General features: G+C 39.1%; 1 pseudogene; it reads right to left on the bottom strand.

Moving 5' to 3' along the window:
* Window positions 1-8450: 8450 nt before the first annotated feature.
* Window positions 8451-18467, bottom strand: part of LOC148021344 (uncharacterized) — a 99928-nt pseudogene continuing 89911 nt past the window's right edge.

Below are 18467 nucleotides of genomic sequence, written 5' to 3'. Positions count from 1 at the left end.
AAAAATACAATAAGTACTGGACGTTAGTGCAAAGATGAGTAAGATTGGATATTTAGCTTATGTCACTTGGGGATTTTGAAAGAAATTTGGGGATGTACACCAAAGACTTATTGCATCATATAAGTATCAATAGCATCAATCGGAGAAGAAAGAAGAGGAAGAACAAAGGAGGTGGAATAAGGAAGAAGAAGACAAATAGAGGAGGCATTTTAGATGTGGAAAGAGAAGGAATTAAGAATGCAATTGCAACCAGAGAGTGATAAATGTAGAGAGAAAGCACGTGATTTTGTCGAAGCTTCACTACTTGCTATTGAGGATACTAGCACTAATGACTTAGTTGACATCGACTCTCCAAATTCATAAGAAAGCCGGATAATGATGCACTCTAGGTTTTTTCACATTGTGTTTGCATAGCAACACAATAGCACTGGAATGGGCAAAGGTTGTAGGTAGTGGCAGTGAAAGCAATCATCATGGTTTAGAAGCCCTTCTCAGCTTCTAGGGTCCATGAGAACTTTGAATTTGTTGTGAGTCCTGTGAGAGAAGCATGACTATCTTTGAGTAATCCTTTATAGATATCATATAGAAGTTGGAAATGTTAAGGAAACATGGGACATTGCAGACACATGTGGGTTTCTGCCAGTCAAGAATAGTATTCATCTTCTTAGGGTCCATGAAGATTCCTCTTTAGGAGACATTGCACCCCAAGAATTCCATTTCTGTCTTATGGAAAAAACAGTTCTCAAGTTTTGCATATAGTCCCTTTTATCTAAGCTTTTCCAGAACTAATTTTACATGATGATCATGCTCCTTTGGATCTTTTGAGAATATCAACATATCATCTAAGTATATAATTTCAAAATCAGCTAGATGCTCTTGAAAGATATCATTCATCATATGTTGAAATTTAGTAGGAGCATTGGTGAGACCAAATGCCATAACAACATACTTGAAGTGACCATACCTTGTGCGGAAGGTTGTCTTTCATTTGTCTCCTTCTCTAATCTATATAGGATTGTAAACTCCTCATAGATCAATATTTATAAAGATCTTGGCTTTTCAAAGGCATTCCAAGAGCTCTGGTATCAATAGTAAAGGGTATCAATTCTCAACTATTATCTTGTTGATTCCTCAATAATCCACACACATTCAAAGTGATATGTCTTTCTTCTTCACGAACAGAATTGCGGCTCTAGCAAGAGACTTCAAGTGCCTAATGAACCCTGTGGCTAAGTTCTCATCAATGTTCTTGTGTATTTTAGCTAGTTCTTCTAGGGGGATAGCCTATAGATGGTCCAAATGGTGGTTGAGTCCCCTCATGGAGTTCTATAGCAAAATCATAGGGTCTATGTTTGGGCAAGAGATATGATTTTTTTTTTCAAAGACATCTTGAAAATATTGATATTGGCTTGGTAGCTTGACTAACTCATCCTTACTAGATTCTTGAGCTGGTATATGATATATTGTGTAGGTTGGTTCTTCACTTGTTGTGTGCATAAAGGCTTTGGATTCTAGATATACTGACTTTCATTGACTTTCACAACATGCAATATTGTGCTTAATGCAATCAATTTTTGGGTTGTGTTTCTTTAGCCAAGGCATCCCAAGGATGATTGGATTTGTGGGGCTAGATATAACATTAAAGCATACACAAGATTTGTGATCACCAAGATTTACTATGCGTCATTAAGTTTCTTGGGTAATATCTCTAAAAATGATAGAGGTCTTCCATCCACGATTTTAGATATTAGAGGATTGGTCTTTTGGAGTACTAGAATTTGGCATCTATTCAGAAAGGCATCACCCCAATGAAACATATGGATGCCTTGGCTTTGATAAAAAGAGTCTTTCTCGCCAAGATCATGTGGACTATGAGAAGGAAATTTTCTATGGGTGTGAGACTAGGATCAAGAGACCCTTTCTTATATCAAGGTCTAGTTGTATAGTCTCATTTACAATCTGATATCCTCATTTTCCTACTCAAGGATGATTACAACAACTCTTGGGTTTTGGCCCTCTTATTTGGGCAATGTAGGGTGATGTGTCCTAGGTTTCCACAATATAAACATAGATGATTCTCTCTCCAACTGGGCTTGAATTTGATTTTATCTATTTGCATTGGTTCAAGCTTGGTTTCTTCTCTTATTGGGTCTCTGATTAGGACTAGGTTCCATTGGCAAGGCCTTAATTCTTCTCACTTTTCTTGCTTCCTCTCAAACAATCTATTATCACAATAGATGGCTTGCATGATATAATTGTTGAGTGTTTTTTCCTTAGGCATAGTGAGCATGAGGTCCTTGATGTCATATCAAAGACCCCATTTGAATTGGCTAATGAAATACTCCTAATGTCAAGTGAGGTCAGAGATTGATTGTCTAAATTCAAATTCATAAGTAGAGACATGGCAATTACCTTGTCATAGCTTCTGAAGTTTTGTTTCTATTACTCAAGCAATATCTAACAAATGTGTAAGTGAGCTCACAAAGAAGTGTCTCATAGTCATGAAGTACTACTAGCATATTCTTTTCGAAGATTAGGGCAAACCATGATAAAGCTTGACCACAAAGCAAAGTCCCAATTAATCCCACCTTTGAAGCATCATCTGGATACCTATCCGATTGCATGCAAGTATAAAGATTTACTTATTGCAGAAATTTCTTGAACTTAAAACTATCACCATTGAACTTCCCTAGCATGTTGATCTTGGGTTTGCTTGTTGGGGTTGATAAACATGTGGAATTATCTGATCACTTTCTCTTTTGATCTACAAGTCTCATATTTGGTCTTGCATCTTTTGAAGTGGAGAGCTTAGATTCGTAGGTGTTCTATTTGAAGTTATGTTTGTCATTTATTCAAGTCTTGAATTTTTTATTGGAGGTTTTGAAGGGAGGCCATGACTCTTTCAAGGGTTGCCTCCATGAAGCTCAATAGGCTAGAAAGTAGTATTGCCAAACTATTATGGGAGCACTAGGCTATGCTTGATAGGCTAGGCTAGATGCAAAGTTTTTTACAAGAATTTATATTATAAGATAATCCCACGTACCAGCACAAAGGTATAATGATAACTTAACAAGATACAGAAAATCTTGCAACCTAGAAACATAGGTATAGACAACAGGACTTGATAGGATATGAAGGATCCTACAACACAGGACCATAGGTATGGATACACCATATTTGAACTATAATATCTCCCTCAATGGGGATGAACAATATACAAGACAATACTAGACAAGATCTTGTACTATGAGATTACAAGGTGACAAGACAGCAAGAGTATAATGGAAGACATAACAAGACTAGATACAATGAGTAGACAAGAACTAGAACTAGAACTTTGTCAAGAATTTCCTGATGGAAGGACTTGCTTGAGCTGCTATGCCAAATACATGTTGTATACACAAGAGAAAGCTCACTCAAGAACACAAGAAGAGAGATGGAGGCCAATTCGTTTTCTTACTGGTTTCTTCTTCTTCTTCCACACACAATACAATGTACACAAAGTATAGATGAGATACAACATAAAGGAAAGTGGCCTATTAAGTCAAACAGTGCATAACTAACTATACTAATTGATTGGCACTATATCTATGCCAGCTATTGGTAGGTGTAACAAACTAAATATAATAAGTGATAAGTCAATGGCCATGTGAGGATCATAATGGTCACCGACATGCTAAGTATAGACATGCATACCCATCTAACTAGATAGTCTATCATGAATGACTGCATGTGTTAAGCTTGCAATCTCAACACTACCCCTCAAGCTCAACTCTATCTTTGCAACTCCAAGTAAGCTTCAAAAATTTGGAAGCTTCTTTGTACCCAATGCCTCTGTGAAAATGTTAGCTATTTGATCCTATGTGCTGAGATATACCAAGTCAGCCTCTCCTACAAGTACCTTCTGTCTCACAAAGTGGTAGTGCGCCTCAATGTGTTTTGTCCTAGAATAGCTAGCTATATGCTGCTCATGTTGTCACAGTGAATGATAATTGGATCATCTTGCTACACATCCAAATCACCTAATAACTTTTGCAACCATACCACCTCAGATGCTGCCATAGCAACACCTCTATACTCAGCCTATGTACTCAATAAACCAACTGTAGGTTGCTTTTGCTACACTACCAAGAGAAAACATGAAGCCACTAGTAGATCTTCTATTTGACATACATCATCCAAATCTGCATTTGTGTATCCAAACACATGTGCATCCTTACTTGCCTCATAAAAAAGTCCATAATGTAAAGTGGATGTCACATACCTCAATATGCATCTAATTGCATCCAAATGAGGCTTTCTAGGCATCTACATAAACTAATTCACAAGGCTAACAACATAGCTCAAGTTTGGCCTTGTGATAGTCATGTAAATCAAACTCCCTACTATCCTCTTGAACATAGTAGGGTATTCTATCTCACCCCCAACGTCAGCACTCAACTTTATGTTTTGCTCCAATGGTACTGAAAGAGGCTTACATGCTGTCATACCATAATGTAACCTACTGCTTGAGCTTCCCTTGGTGGTACCTTCTTACTATCCCATCAAGAGATGTCCTAGGAAGCGCCATCCAGGATTTTTATAAAACCCCCTGGAGTTTACTAACTAGGTTCGCTTGAGTCTAGCCCATAATGAAAGTTCAGGCTGCTCCCACGAGGATCACCCTGAGTTTTTCTGGTCAAATATATTACTAGTGGCTAATTAGTATTAGCGGATTCAAAAGTGATGCGAGTCAAGCTTCCTAGTTTCTAATGGCCCATCAAGTGCAATTTTCATTCCTTTTAAGGAAAGCTCTCGGCTTACTAATACCACCCAACCATAGATCTGGATCCGTTAGGGGACCATCCTCCCAGTTCCCTCAATAGAGTAGTTTTAGTTATCTCATTACCTACCACTTTAGGTTCAACATATAAAAATAACTTCTTTGAATTATCTCCTGATACAAAATTCGTTATATGCCTTTAATTGACGACATAAAAATAGAGCAAAGAATTTCCTTCCTAATAGTTTCTTTTATTTAAAAAAATGACCTTTACAATGATTTCTATTCAAAGTATTATTCTCTTCAAGTTTCATTCCCCAACTAGAATTGAAACTTCCAAGACACAGTCTAGAAATTAAAGGGTAGTTGGTAGTTTATAAGAGCCTATAGAGTTTATGACCAGAGCCCCCTAGCACCCTCACCTCCTCCTGCCAACTAGACATCCCTACGACAAGACCTTTTCTCTCATGATTGGTCTACTCTTACTAATACAAAAAAAAAAGAGAAAAACCCCTCGGAGTATGTTTTATTTACACTGGCCTTGGGGAGGTCTAGCACCATTTGGAACATTGCCTTAGTAGGTGTTCTGTGCTCACCGAAATATTGCCTTAATGATCAGTGATCTATACTCAATCATCCATCTTTTAGCACCCATGATAGATGCTTGGTTGATGGTATTCATGGCTTTGTTTGTAATCCCCACACTTGCCATTCCATTTGTAGTAACTGCAGTATTATTAGGTAGCTCCTGCCTGTGTGACCTTCATAACATTCTTTTTCAGGACCATGGCCTTTAATCGCAAGATTGCAAAAGGGGATTTTTGGCGAAGGAGCTTGGGGATAATTAGATTGTCAGAATTTTGATTTGATTGGGGGAAAAAAAGTGATCACCAAAGATTTTCAGAAATCGAGAAGAGTCTAGTTGATTCCATATGGGAATAGGATAGAAGGGATGGAGGAATTGAGTTTGAGAGCTCATGGAGTATCCTCCTTGTCTTCTTGATGACAAATTCCTGTACTTGTGCTTCTCTTACCCCACTCCCTCTTGCTCTATATTACTGAGAAGGGCCTCTCCCCTCTTGCTCACACTACTCTCAATGGCTCCCCATGCCTCTTATTTATAGCTAAATTGGAGAAGAAGGGCTGTGGCTAAGAAGAAGAACTCTTTATGGAGGGGATCTTGGCAAAATCAACAATTTGAAGCTTCCAAGATGCGATCTGATACTGACGATTTGATCTTTGCGGTCTAGAGAGACTGCCAGAGATGCCATGATTGATTCGGCTGGCTCTCAAATGATCTTGCTTCATCCCAAGCCTCTCGTCGAATTGAAAAGAGGGGGAGATTGTTGGAGTTAATTATTGAATTACTAACAGTGAATTCAAGCTTTTTAGTTTAGGATCAGAGATGCCAAGATTGGGGGTTTGTTGTGTCATTTTTTTCCATAAAAAGGGAAGAGGGGAAGTGGCTTGATCATCCTCATCTTTCTCTCTCCCTTCTATTTCTTATTAAGGCTTAAATCTTTATGATTAATCTCTACTTACCAAGTTTTAAATGTGTGTAGTCAAATTTGACTTATGGCTCCTAACTCTCGTTCACGCGGTCACTTCCAATGGGTGGCTACAGTCTCTATTAATCTGAGAGTATATCGAGTTACAACCCTCAGGTCTTTTTGCTCGAGTTCTTCTCTATTTAATGATTTTAGAGTTCTTCAAGTCCATTCTGGGAGAAGTCTAGAAAATTTTAAATTAAAGTTGGGATATCATAGAAACGGAGGCGCCCTCCATGATGTTCATTCTCTCTCTCTCTCTCTCAAAAGAGGCAAGATACTGGTCCTTTCAAGGGCTGGAGCTTACAAACAAATATGCACCCGGTTGTAATGGTTTTCAAAGTTTCAGTATATCTGAGAACACCTTGGTTTCTCATCCGATGAAGAGAGCAAGCTGCCCAGAATTTATGCATCATGCCCCTCTTTCAGTGTAGAAGCACGAATCAGTTTGCTGGTCCCATTTTCACCCATAGAGATGTGATACAGCTAACATCTTGAAATCATAAGCATACCACAAACTATTTTCTTCATTTCCCATCAAGTTTGGGATGAAATCAAGCTTGTAGGAGTTCTATATGTCGAGCCGTGATATTTTCTACGTACAAGCAATGGTAAGGTCAATCTGTTCTGAAGTAAATTTCCATGCACCTTTAAGCATTAGCAGACTAAGTTTCTTTCTGTCATACTCCAAGTTGTGTGTTTATAGCATCTTATATTTCATTGCAAGGATGTGAGAGAGGAGCCCATGCCAATCTCCGTAAAGGTAAGGACAAGGCTACGGCTCCTCTTATGGCAGCCCCGGAAGTGGACGTGGGGGTGATGGCGGCTCGGGGAGTGCTAGTGGTGGCGTGGCAGTAGGTTGAGGGGTGGCCCATGGCTCACTCTCTCTCTCACTCCTTCTCCTAGTGTCGTACTCATGTGCCACTACGGCTGTGGATATATATCAGCAAGGGCCCCACGCTCTTTCATGGGTTTACCCGATCGTTGGGTGACTGTGGGGCCCACAAATTAAAAGCCCCCTAAAAGGGGCATTGGTCTCTCCCCGGAGGATCATCCCGAGTATCGAACGCTGTACCCCCGATCCCACACATTGAAGCTTTAAACCACACGCCCGCGAATCACATTGATGAAGGCTATGTATCTCGTTTTAACTTGATTTTTAAAAAACAAAAAGGTTGAGAGACCAGCAAGCAACCGGGAGTTTACTGGCACGTCCCCATAAAAGTGGGACCCATGCTGAAATTTATCTTTGGCCCACCACTACCGATGCTGGTGTTTCTTGTAGACTGGTGTAGCAGCCCCAATAGGCCACAATATAGAGTACTCTTCGACGAGGCTCACACTCTTCAATCCTTGACAAGGAACCTCCTGTATGTATCTATACTCGGTAGAATGCGGTGGCCATAGCGTCCACTGGGGGCAGCAACAGCTACAAGACACGGAGGCCAGATGGGTATTACAGCAGTGGAGGTTACCACCATGGTGGGGACTGGAACTGAGCATTGAATCAATGAAGAGCATAAATATGGTACATCTCAATACTTGTAGACCAGTACTCTCTCTCTCTCTCTCTCTCTCTCTCTCTCTCTCTGTGTCTGGCTAGGGGATGTGCTTCTTGATGCCTAGGTCATACTTGCGGAACTTGAGCTTGTGAGTGATCCTGCGGGGATTCTTGGGCTTCACGTAGAAGTAGCTAGTGCTCACTACGGACACTAGCCATATCAACACATTCGCTCCCTTCTTCCCTTTCCCCATGGCCTGCCTGCCTCTCTCTCTCCTTCTGTCTTCATTGATGGTGCCTCCCTTCTCTTCATGACTCCTATCTCCAACAGCCTCTCCTCTTGCTCTGTTTTTACTTTTACTTTTAATTCATTTCCTTCCCTTCCAATTCCTTAATGATAATTGGAGGACTATTATCTTTACCAATCATGTTTCTTATACCTCAGTTTTTCTACAATCTCCATGTTACTTCAAACATATAACAAATGATGCCCGCAAACTTAGGTCAAGACTTCAGTGAGCTGCCAAAGTGAGTATCATACTGATATCCCCAGGTCATGGTTCTTCTAGTGACCCCTTGATTCCTTGAGAGCCTCTTGGTCAACCTCTTCCACACACTTGTGGACCGAGTTCCACTCATACTAACATTTTTCCCTGACCCCTTTCCATGGAGCCTTTCCATTGATTGATTCTCCTTGGCAACTCAAAGATGGGAGAAGCTTGTGGACTATCCATTGAGCATTCACAACTCCCACTTTCTCATACACAAGCTTCACACACCTCCCTAAGGTCAAGTCAAGACCCCATCCATGAATCAAATCATTTGGATCAGATGCCAAACACATTTCCATGTATTTCTTGAAAACACAGGAGCCATTATCTCGACAAATCCCCTACGTGGAGGCTTATTTGGATCTTTGCATCAGTCAAATCTTTCTATAGTCACTCTATGAATTTCTAAAAAAATTTAAGTGCATTGTCATTCTCCAAGTCACCTTATGACTTGGCTCTAAAGCAAGTTGAGATATCTATAGGCCATACTTTTTAACAAGTTCTATATACATTTCAACATCAAAGTTGTTGACACCAAGGTTTTCATCCCATATAAAAATGTACTCATATGGGGCCACGACATCATGATGTAGAATTTTTTTTGCAAGCCACCATTTTGACTATTTTCTTGCATATTAAATTGCTTGGGCACTTAAGTCCTCTATCTGAGAAATGTCAACAGTATATTACAGGGTAGGACATTTGGCCATCTATCTGCCTTATACACCTATATGCAAGATCTGACCCAAAGGACTGAAGTCCAATCAATGAATAGAAAAATAACATAACAAGTGCAAGTAACATCACATCTTCAAGTGGCTCAATACTTCTCTAAAGAGCTTCAAATATTGCTAGCACATTGCAATCTATTTACATTGAAACTGCCCCCAAATGAACTATGCTTTGATTTGTGGGTTATGAGAGGCATGCAAGTGTTACTTAGATGATGTGCCGAACCACCATAAATCTCCTAGACTTGCCTCTTTTCACTAAAGAAAAATCAAATTTGGTATTGGAAAGAGGGGAATCAAGGGAGAGAAGACAAGATCTTATCTTCTATAGATGATCATAATTCCCTATGGGAAAATTTTAGATGGTCATGGTTGGGATTAACCAAGGCAATCTATCAAATTTTATCTATAGCACCACCTTCCTCTTATACAAAAACTTCCTTCTATTGACATCTCCTGGCGGCCAAGACTGCAGAGAAACATCCTCCAAAAATAGCAACAACGAGCACCACATCTATATTCAATTAATGTAAACAATTGGTAACAATGTGCAAATTGTGTACAATGTTGCTTAAAAAAATTGCGATATTAGGCATTGTTTCTAGGTGTTGTCATACACATAGATCAAAGATATGGACTACATGCTTCCATACTAGATGGTGAGATTCTGCTGCTAAAGTATTTTTTCTCCCATTATTTATTTTGCTACTTCTTTTTGCTTCTGTCTGAGGAAGATTCTCCACCACACATTTATCATATAGCTCCTTAGAAATAATAGACTTCCTTTCAGACTTTTCTGTCAAAGCCTCCTTGTCATCATTACCAATTGCAGATGCACATCTAGAGGCACCTACTATGGAAAGCCACTTTCATGAGTGATGTGTTTCGCATGTGCAGCCACATTACTCTCTAAGAAAGCAGTCCAATTCTAAAATTGATAATCTTGTCAAGGTCCAAGCTGATGCTCCCATTGTCACCATCTTGCAAAGATTGGAAGATAGGGGAGCTGCAAAAGAGCTTATTGCAAAAATCTTCAAGAATACATGTCTTCAAGATGGATCAAAAGAAATTGAAATATCAGATCTTGAAGATGGGGCCCTCAAGGTCTTGGTTGGAAGTAAGGAATGCTTACCTACAAGTCCAACTAGAGAGGAGGTCCAAAGTATTTTTGAGTGTGTAGACATAGCTGATATTTTTGTAGTCACATCTCAGAGCAATGATGAGTCTTTTGTTAGTGAGGGTAGTGTGTCAATCAAAAGCAGTTCATAATGAGCCATGTCAAATGCTTGAGCAAGATATGGAAGACACTGAGTAGCCATGATTCCAATCATAGCATGTACTTCTCATTCTAATGCAAACTACACTTGAGCTTCATGGGTGTCCCCCCTTGGAGAAAAAGATCTTGTTGGAGAATATTTTAGCTTTGCAAGTGGACATGAGGATAAGACATATGCATGAAAAGCTCCAGGCAAGAAGATTGCATCTACCCTGAGAATCCATGAAACATACTATCAAACATGAAGCAAACAGATCCACAAACCCAACAAATACATTGGCAACTAGATCTAAGGTGATAGGGCTTAACTTCATCTCCTTTGGAGCCCTAACCAAGAAAAAGCTACCACCTATCTTCACATTGGAAGGTAGAGATCAAATGGATGATCTACAAAAGCTGTGTCAAGTATAAAATCAAGGGTGCAAGCAACTTGCCGCATGTAGAATACCAAGTGGCTCTTCCTTCTTAGAAGGGGAACTGCTAAGAATATTAACCACAGCACTATAAGCCTTGGCAAATATGACTGCCACATGTCCATGGCCCCCAAGTCCTAAAACTCTAACAGTTTTGCTAGGCTTGTTCTCAGTGCACAAGGCTTGATTGGCCTTGTCTTGAAAGTAATCACAATGTGGTTTATACTTCTCTCCTTCATATCTTAACACTTGAATTGTGTTGAGTGTTGAAATGACTTGTTTTTTGGCTGATTTTTGTTGTTTTTGAGAGCTGAATGGTTGATTTTATGAGATGATTGATTGGTTTGGAAGTGGTTTGAGAGTGTTTTGGATAGGTTGGAATGGTTTTATTAAGCTCATGATGTTTATTAGTAGAGATATGAGGTTTTGATATGTTCTGAGAGGTTTTGATTGGTTCTGTATACCTTCTATATAGCTTCTGTTTTGTTCTGTTTTGTTCTGATTGTCTTCTGTAAGGAGGGATGGGTTGATGATTGATGAATATTGAGATTGTTTGAAAGCTTATTGAATAGTTTTTGAGAGTTTGGAATGGTTTGAGTATGAGTTATGAGGTTTTGATAACCTTCTGTAGATCTTCTGTAGAGCTTCTGTCTCTGTTCTGTTCTGTACTGTAGCTGTTCTGGTACTGTACTGTGACTATTATGTATGCTTCTGTATGTGTTCTGTAGAATGTATGTGTAGCTTGGGAAAGTTTTCTAGACTTGCAAAGAGGTGAATACAAGTGCAAAAGAGCTGAAAGAAGTGAAAGAAGTAGCTCTGCTGAAGACTCAAGTAAAGACTAGAGTGAAGTGACAGTAGTGAGCTATGAAAGGACACTGTAGTGGCTCTGGTGACTCTTCATATCAGACATACCTCTTGGGAGGGGTATCCACGACCTAAGAAGGATTATTGTGAGTGATTATGAGAGATTGTAGTGAGGATATGATGTATTATTGATGGAGAGAGAGAGAGAGAGAGAGTCAGAGATAGTCAATTCTATTGAAACAGAGTGATTGTATATGAGAGATTGAGAGAGAAGACTATGAAGGTACTACTTTTACTATGCCCTTGTTAGTCTCCTCATCCATAGAGCATGCTCTACCAAAGATATTTAAAAGTCAATATCGGTCTTCTCTTAGCACTGCCTAGAACTCTTGATAGAATTTGAGTGACAAACTATTGGGGCCCAAGGATTTATTATCCTTTAGCTCCCTAACTACTTGCTCTAATTTATGAACAAAAAAGGGGTGATCAAAGTAAATTCTTTGCTCCATGGCCACCTTATTGCCAATCATGCATCTTCTCCCTGACCTTGTGGGTTCAAAGTCCTGGGGGGAGCCCACAATCCCTAAGAGAGAATCAAATCCTAACACTATCTCTTTATCATATGTGCATAATCCCCTCTCTCATTGTAGATGGAGGCTATTGTGTCCTACTTAATTTGCTTTGCCTTCAATGCTTCAAAGAACTTATGGGGGGGCTTCCCCCTTTATTGTCGACCTTGCTCTCAATTGGATCTTAGCTACCTCTGCCTTTTCTTGCTTGTGCTAGGGTAGGAACTCCTCAGTGGCCATGGCCATACACATTAGCACCGCATCATTGGGGTCACTCTCTAGGGCCTTCATTATCAACTTGCATCAACAAGCACCATCCTCAAGTGCTTTCCTCTTCCTCCTTGCTTTATTTCTACCATACCCTTTGGAAAACTCAATCACAACTTTGATGGATTCCTTCCAATTGTCTTCACTGCCATGACAAAGTGAAGCTCCATTGCATCATCATTGGTTCTTTGTGTCTTCTCTACTCACTCGCCCCATTTGGTAGGTCGCGTGCATTGTAGTGGGAGAAGCTGCCACGTGTTAGGTGGCGATCCCAAATGATTAAAGAGGGTTAATACCCTTAATTGCACCTTCCTACCCGCTCTCAACCCTTCTAGGCTTAGCTTTGAAGACACAATTGTCCTTGGCACTTCTTTTTGAGAGAACATTGGTTCATGGATCGTAGTTGTAAAATTAAATTATACAATGATGTTTTAGCATGTACAATGTAATATATATACTTGATTAAAACTCATGTAACTCGATTAATCTAAAAGCAGGACCATATTTATTACAATATGAACTTGTTCTATTACAACCCGGCTTGTGGGGCTTCTATCTCCTGAATTGCGTTTCTTAGGTCCCCAGAGCAAGTAGATGACCGAAGAGATAATTATATGCTTTAGGACTAGTGTACGCCCTGGTCGGTTTCCTTGAAAACCACTATCACACTGTTCGGATTCCGTTTCGAAAGGCGGATGCTGCTCGGAGCGGACAATAACTGCAGATTTGGCGTGGAGCGTCGATTGGAGTCCGGCATTCTTGTCGAATTCTGAGGCAGGACACGGCTGAGAGCCCAAGGCGTGTGCACGGGCAGAGGTCTACGCTCTAGTTGGATAGTAGAGACTCTAAGAGAGAGAGAGGGAGCGCTCTTGATTTGCCTGCAATCGGCCTACGATCGGGGCTCCAGCTTGTCTCATTCATCAGCTGCCGACGCTTCCATTCATCAGCTTCCATCGTCAGATTGCGCACGAGAGAGAGTGTGTGTGTGTGTGTGAGCGCGCGTGCGTGCTTGTTTTTTCTGTGCTGAGTGAGCTGTGCTCGTGAGTCGCCGGCGCCGGTCGGCTGGGCCTGCCTCAGCGCCTTGTCTGTTTCATTAGTCCAGACAACCCTCAGCGCAGAGAGGTCTAGGCTGTAGCTGGATAGTAGAGACACTGAGAGAGAGATAGGGAGCACTCTTGATTTGCCTGCGATCGGGGCTCCAGCTTGTCTCATTCATCAGCTGCCGATGCTTCAGCTTCCATCGTCAGATTGCGCACGAGAGAGAGAGAGTGTGTGTGTGTGTGAGCGCGCGTGCGTGCTTGTTTTGTCTGTGCTGAGTGCGCTGTGCTCGCGAGTCGCCGGCGCCGGTCGGCTGGGCCTGCCTCAGCGCCTTGACGTCTGTTTCATTCGTCCAGACGACCCTTCGACTTCCATAATACGCATGTGACATCATCATTCAGTGCGAGATTAGTGGGCCAAGAAATGACATCGGCCAGTTCAAGAACCAAAATCATCTTCAATAGACTACTGTGGTGAATTACCAACAAGCTGTGGACCTTGCATGCTCCATCCGACGCAAGAATATTGCGTGTTTTAGCCTCACGATGAGCTGATTTTATAAATACGGCATGATCTGAGATCAGAGACGTACAAGGAATTGTAACTTGTAAGATCTGGCAGCTTTTAAAGGCTGTGCTAGCAGAGCCTAATCATCGTCGTTTGTTAATCGTCTTTGGCACCCATAGCTAGCTACCTACTCAATCCTCGCTAATTTTGGAGCATTAGGTATATCATGGCTTGAAAGAATATTAAGCAGGGGGTTTGTTGAGTAGAGACAGAGGAGAGAAATTCAAAATATTGGTTATGGTGGATGCTACAGAGCTTGAGGATCTAAAACACATCGAGTAGGTCAATGATATGTATTCCATCAGATCGACACTGGCGAGGACATGGGTGAGGTCGCCGCTGATTTGTGCTGCACGCTGACAGCCATGGGCTGGTATAATAAGCCAAGGTTAAATTAATAACGTTTAATCTAAAGGTTTAAAATATCACCCCCTCCAACTTTACCATGTTCACACTTGGGAGCCCACACAGGAAGAGTTGGACTGGATATTTTGACAAGGTGTTTTCACACTAAGTTGTTTCAAGGACTGAAAGGACAGTTCTATGCAACTTTCAAGTCCAAATTTGAAGGGGTTAAAATATAATAAAAAATCAACCAAAAAAAGTCCTGGTTTGAGCTTGTCTTTGACTTCATTCTTGGCATTAAAAATTGCCAAAAAATAGCAATGAAAAGTATCAAATTTAGACCCATATTTTGATGCTGCTTGGGCCATAGGGGCACCATTTGAGGCCTCTTTTCAGTGTTTCTTGCTAGACAATTGATACACAATATACACAATATGCAGACATGGTCTATGGATGTAAATGATAGTAGTTTGACACATGTATATGTAATTTCTTGGGCGTTTTTAATGCTCTTTTGTTTCATATTTGACCAATCAACTCTCAAGACTTGTTCATGCCCTTGGATACTAATTTGACACACTACATATTGCTTAGTTTTCCAAAACTTGCAATAGTCATAATGTCTGAAATGACATAGATTACTCAAATGGTTGGTAACAAGTTAACTAAGGACAATTATAGTGTGTTGTCCTATCATATGAAAACTTTTCTAATGGGGGGAGGTTTATGGGACCTCATTTCTGGTAAAGATGCATACCTTGCACTTCTTAAAGAGCCCATGGAGGAACAAAAGAAGACCTATACCGATTGGATAGGTTAAAATAATAAGTTTTTACATTTGATATTTGGATACATTTTAGAGACATTGATCCCATACATCAAGAAAGCTAGCACATGTAAAGATGCTTGGAAGATCATTGAGAAATGTATGGCACTTTCATAGAGGCAAGAAAGATATAGGTAAAGTAGAGATTTCATGGTGCATGGGATGGGAGTCGAAGCATTAGTGATAACTACAGAGATAAAGCAGATTGCAAAGGATCTTACTTTAATAAATGCACATGTGGATAATGATGATTTAGTTTCTATTACTTTAGAAGCTAGTTGTTTTGTTGCTTATTGAAGAAATAGAGTTGAGCCTTAATATATCTAGCAGTGGGAAAAACACTAATCACAACAATATATTCTATCATTAGAGAGGTCATGGTAGCTCATTTAGAGCTAGAGGATCTTCATATGGTCATGGAGACAACTTTTCTTGTGGTCATAGCTCTTTCGGTCATGGAGACTTTGTGCCAATAGGCCGAAGAATGAGATCCTTTTCTAGAGGTAGATGATGATCTACTTCTCATAAAGATAATGCTTATGATTACTATGGATAATTTGGCCATTTTGAGAAAGAATGCTACCACAAGCAAGATGCTATATCTAAAGGTTATGGAAGGGCATGATATGGGCATTATGTTGGTGGCTATGAGGGCATAGGATGTGGTTCTAGAAGTGATTCATTACCTGAGGTCATCTTTTTGCTATTATGGAGTATGTACTTGCCAACATGACATTTCCCCAGAGAGGATACTTGGTTTTTGGATTCATGAGCTATAAACCATACGATAAATCATGTAGAATGGTTTGATAGGAAGAAACAAATGCAAAATGGAGAGTATGTGGCTATGGGAGATGAGAACTTACATAAGATTACTCACATTGGCAATGTTCCTTTGGTAACTAGAGATGCGATAGAGAGTAAGCTTGGAGATGCATTATATGTGCTTAGAATCACTAAAATTTTGGCTTTAGTGACAAATTAAGGGCTACAAGTGAGGTTCAATAAATATACTTTCTTCATTGAAAAGTTTAGAAATGGAAAATATGGTAGGTTGATTGCTCATGGTTAAAAGAAAAACAAGTTGTTTGCATTAGATATAGGTACTCTTGTCATGGAAATTTCTATGTATGTTGAGATTGGACATAGACAAGAGAAGGGTATTGAGTTATACTATAGAAAAATTGGGCCTTGAAATTCGAAAAGGCTTAAACAAATGTAGTCTAGAAAGGCTCTTCATGGCCTTGTGCAATTTGCCTATATCAACTATGATCATACATGTGAGGCATGCTACTTTGGCAAGCAATCTAGACTCTCATTTTCAAAGAGATGGAAATTTAGAATATATTATTTAAAAATTATATATTTAGATTTATGAAATCCATATTAAAATGTTTCTTTGAGTGGTAGATATTATGAAACTATATTTACTATAGAGTTTTCCCAAAAGTTAGTATAATAAGTATTTTTAAATTTAATTATAGATTTATCTATTTATTGCATGATTCGTGACTTATTACAAAAATGTGTGTATGTGATATTGGTTACAATATGCTTCATAGATAGTTAAAAGGATACTAATGTGTTTTTTATTATGGTAAGCACATTATTAGATGAAGTCATACCAAATTATTATTTGGAGTGTCTATTTTTATGTGTATAACTTATACATTTTGTAATGTGAAAATTAGAAATATTATATTTTATATGCACCTATAAGTGCAACGACTTTGTATACACACATGTATAATAGATTTATTTTGAATGTACTTATTATAAGAGATAAAATATTGTTATTGGTTAGAAATCTATTTAAAATAAGTTGTGTTTGATTTATTTACACAAAAGAAAATTGTGCAAGAAAATTGTACACAAAGGTACTCACCTATGCATGGGGTAAGATTATACCCAATCTTATGTACTGTAAGTTTCGTGTACTTATCTTCTCTTTTATAGTTTATTATCATGTTATTTTCCATAGTAACGTCTAGCAAAATATCTTAGTATATATTATTCGCCGCACGAGATAGCACTAGCTTGAGGTTGGCTGTTCTTGTAATTTCTTTGTGTTATCACTTGGGGATAAATATTTTTAAGTCCCTAAGAAATGTTACGTTATTATATTTACTATAATATTATATGGAAATGTACTATGAAAAATAAGATGGTTTTTATTTTATTATGGATTTTATTTATGTAGTGCAAGATCCCTAACGTATTGCATGAACACATGTACATGATACTAGTCAGATTATATCTACTAGATAAATGAAAGGATACTGATATGCTTTGTGTTGTAATGAGCATAATATTAGATAGAGTTATGTGGAATTATTACTTGGAGTTTGTATTTTAATGCATAACATTTAAACACTTTATATAATTATGAAAAAAATTAGTAACATTTTCTATTTTATATAGATCTATGAGTGGAAGGACTTTCACGCATGTGTACATGCATAACAATATATATGCTCAATGTATTTATTAGAAGAGATAAAATACCTTTTTTGCTTGTAAAGCTATTTAGAATAGGATGTGTTTGACTTATTTACACAAAAGCAAGTTATGTAAGAAAATAAAAAGCAAGAACCTAAAAGGAATGCTTTCAATGTATTTTGAGCACAAACACTACAAGGGAATAGGAATATAATGATAGGCATTTCCAATGTAAATTAGCAGCATCGCTATTTGTATCAAATGCGATATGATAGCGAGGAAAATAGTGACGATACCGTGAGAAAAAGAAGCTGGTGAAACCCAAGCATGATGTTTTGCCGCAAAGAGTTTGAGAGAGAGCAAAAGAGAGGGTGAAAGAGATCAGGCTTGGAAGGAAGAGGGAGAGAAAGAGAGCATCTCACTACTACTGTTGCTGACATTCGTGCAAAAAAGAGGGGAAAGTGCACGAAGGAAGAAGAGGGACCATCGCGAAGAAGAGGAGACAAAGAATTCATCCTCGGGCCTTTGCGGTAAGTACATTGCCTCCTCTTGATTTGTTCTTGTTCTTTTTTCTTTCCTTTTATGTGTTTTTCTTGAAAATGAGGTGCATTGAGGGAGAAAGAGAAGAAATGCGAAAGGAAATGAGAAAGGGAGAAGAAGAAAGAAAAAGGAAGAGAAAATGAGAGAGAGAGAGAGAGAAAGCGAGAGAGAGAGAGAGAGAGAGAGAGAGAGAGAGAGAGCGAGAGAGAGAGAAAGAGAGAGAGAGTGTGTGTGTGTGAGTGAGTGAGTCAATGAGTGAGACTCAATAAACATGAAAGATAACAAAGAAAG

This window comes from Lygodium microphyllum, chromosome 18, assembly GCF_053477565.2.
Source record: "Lygodium microphyllum isolate KBCC chromosome 18, Lygodium_microphyllum_v1.1.10, whole genome shotgun sequence".
Classification (NCBI taxonomy): Eukaryota; Viridiplantae; Streptophyta; class Polypodiopsida; order Schizaeales; family Lygodiaceae; genus Lygodium; species Lygodium microphyllum.
This window is presented reverse-complemented; position numbering and strand designations above follow the sequence as displayed.